General features: G+C 28.3%; 1 long non-coding RNA gene across 1 annotated transcript; it reads left to right on the forward strand.

Annotated features, from left to right (window-relative positions):
• Window positions 1-1,265: 1,265 nt before the first annotated feature.
• On the forward strand, window positions 1,266-3,428 carry LOC115881053. The gene is made up of 2 exons (XR_004049974.1): window positions 1,266-1,385; window positions 3,149-3,428. It is a non-coding gene; the product is annotated as an uncharacterized LOC115881053 (long non-coding RNA).

The raw sequence follows: 3,428 nt of genomic DNA on the forward strand, positions 1-3,428 counted from the left end.
ATCGGCATTAAACTGCTTACACTATTTCGTAACAAGAGAAAAAAAATAAGTTAATAGCGTACATGCTTTTTTTTAGAAAAATATTTCAATCATAACCCATATGCACGTCCCTGGTGAATATGTCAACTCTTTTTTAGCATTAAAATATGTCGCATTTATAGTAAATTTTACCCAAAAAATTTCATTCGAAACGGTAAAAGTACTTGGAATAAAATTACAATAAATCGAAAAAATATTAAGACTTTCACACCCTGTAGCTACGAAACAAGGCAGAATCGGACCTATATTGATATGAAAAATAAATCATATTTTTACGTGAGAAATCTCCCCACGAGAGATGACACATGTTTTTTGAAACACCCTGTATAGAGAAAATTATTAATAAGAACGTGCTGTTTTAACCCTTTATAGGTTGATGGTCGCTAAATCGATCACTTTAATTTAACCAACTAATCAGTCGCGTGGAAGTGTATTTTCGCCCAGTTTGTTTGCTATTCTTATTTCTATGCGCGCCTTGGCCATTTGATCAACCATATCTTTGGCCGAATTGGCGCGAAAAGTTAACGTAAGCGGTTGAATATTCGACCAGTGAGCATTGGTGACACTGTGTTCGCTGTGTATCATATAGTTAATAATTGTCGTCTAAACATTTTCTGTGCAAATTTCGTGTGATAAAAATTTTAAAATATAGAAACAAATGTATCTGTGACGGTTTTTTCTTTTTATTTAGTGCACCAAATTTATGGTTCCGATGATATTTTCTAAAATCGTTAACATATTCTGTATATTTTCGATCATTTCCCATAGGATGCGAGTTTCTCTAAAAACAAAATTTGATTTACTTGATATGGGTATATTTTTGAGTAGAGAGCTAACAGAGAAAATCAAAATGATGATGATACATATCATTAGATCATACATTATACATTAGATCATTACATATTATCTATTTGATTTAACAGTCTCTGGTCGAAAAATGGACCAGCACCCACCCCACTTCCTTATTTGTTAACTTTTTGAAAAATGTTATTAAGAAGATATGCTCCCTTTGTGCTAGTTTATATATGTTTGAAGTCAATTTGATCAAACTAGAAAATAATTAGTACTGCCCTATAAAGGGTTAATATAGGTATATTCTTATGTAAACAAATATGAAATAGAGTGTTTGAAATATAATCTTATTTCAAATGCTAGATTTTTTTACGCTCTTTGAGCAGTGTATTAGTACGTTGATAAAGTAATTTATCTAATATTATCTTTATCCGTGTTTTATATATAAAGATGGGACACTCTTACCATTACCAGTTTTTCAAACTAATTCTATTTACATATAACAAAACAAAAATAAAATCAAAATACAAAAAATTTGATTATCAGTTTTAACGGTAAGTGGAAGTTAGAATGATAGATTTAAATTGAAAATAACACAGACACAATGCATTTTTTTTAATTGACAAGAAAAAAATATGTATTTTTTATTTTAGTTTATATAGGGTGTTTCAAAAAACATGTGCCATCTCTCGTATTTTTTATATCAACACAGTTGATATAAAAAACATAAAAAATTCCTATAAACGTGGGCGCGAAAATACTTAATTTAAAAAGTTACAGGATGTTAAAACTTAAAAAAATAGGTTTTTTGCAGTTATCTTAAACATTACTTATTTTAATTTGCTATACGTAGCAGTGAATAACAATGTTAAAAATTTTAATAACACTTTACAATAAATTAGATTAAATAAATAATTTATTAATTTTACTTCATTAACTGTGATTAGTAAAATAGCGTAAAAATTGTTTTTTATAAAAGTATTTCAGTGATAACTGATAACCCATATGCACGTCCCGAATCTGTCGACACTTTTTTAGTATTAAAATATGCATCACTTATAGTAACTTGTACCTTCAAAATTTTAGACTTTAACCCCTTGTAGCTACGAAACAAAGCATTAACCGAATAAAAAAAGCAGAATTTTTTTTTTATTTTTACTTGAGGAATCTTCCCACTTCCTTAAATATAACACCCATTATATTATTAAATTTTTGAAAGCTACTTTTATATCTCATAATTATATCTATTACTATTATACATATAATGATATTTCTACTATCCTATACCTATCTCTAATAGTTTTTGAGATAAAAAATAAAACATCTGTAAAATTGATAAAAATATGATCTTGAATAAGCATTAGTAAAACCATGAATAATTAAACAATTTTAAAATTGAAATTTAGGTTATAAGTTAAGGGAAGTTTATTATAATATTGCTCAAACCTTTGTTATTTTAAATTCAACCCTATGTATATTATTTAAAAAATCAAAAGACTAATAAAATTGCTTTTGAACAATATATAATGTTCCTATAACTAAACCTCCCGTTTTCTTAAGTAGAGCTATTTAAAAATGATTACTATTTTCATATTTTCATTTCAAGAATTTCGTTACCATGCCAATTTTAGAAATTTAGCACGTAAAGTCTAATTGAAGGGCTTCTTGTCATAACATGATAAGCCACTCAACTAGAAATCAGTTTTATTAACTAGTAACTAGTGTTTTTCCTGACCTCCCTGTTTGATATCCAATCAGTTGAATTAGTTGATTTAGACAGATTGAATATGTCAACTTCCTTTAACTCAAACTTTAACCTATAAACCAACTTTCAACATGCCGAATTTATGATTTAACTAATGCTTAGTCAAGATCATGTTTTTGTCAATTTTACACATCTGTTATTTTTTATCTCGAAAACTATTAGAGATTGCTATAGGTTAGTATAATAGAAAAATGTTGAGATATGGAAGTAGTTTCGAAAAATATAATAATATACCGGGTGTTTCGTTTAAAATAACAAAAATACTACCACTGTTAGTATGAAGCGGCAACACTGTAATGCTGAAAATAATTTAGACAGATGGGGCACGTGCATTTATGAAAAAATCAAAATTTTCAAAAAAATTCTATCCCAGATTCTCCATAAACGTCTGACGTGCCACGGCCGTGAATCACCCTTTAAAAGTGGCTAATTACACTAATACACAGACATTTTTCTTTAAAAAATACGACTCAAAGATATAGACATTATTTAGATGATTAATAAAATGCAACAAATGCTTCCAAATATTTATGATATTATGTACTAATTTAGGTTAAAACCATGGACCAAACGACACATGAACAGATCGACCAATTTAGTAGACCGTTAGATTTTTTAATATACCCTAAATACCGACAAATAATCTTAGATGGTTTTCCCTTTAGTGGAGACAAGCAAGATTATAAGCCAGTAGTCGAATTGTTTGATATAGTAGACGCAAAAACACCAGATTGGAATGAAATAAACCAGGCAATGGAGAAAATACCTGATCGTCTACATTTTAAGAAAGTATATTTTAAGAAAGATGATACCGGTGATAACGCTATAAAAA

The sequence above is a fragment of the Sitophilus oryzae genome, unplaced genomic scaffold (assembly GCF_002938485.1).
Source record: "Sitophilus oryzae breed Bouriz unplaced genomic scaffold, Soryzae_2.0 scaffold_1693_pilon_pilon, whole genome shotgun sequence".
Classification (NCBI taxonomy): domain Eukaryota; kingdom Metazoa; phylum Arthropoda; class Insecta; order Coleoptera; family Curculionidae; genus Sitophilus; species Sitophilus oryzae.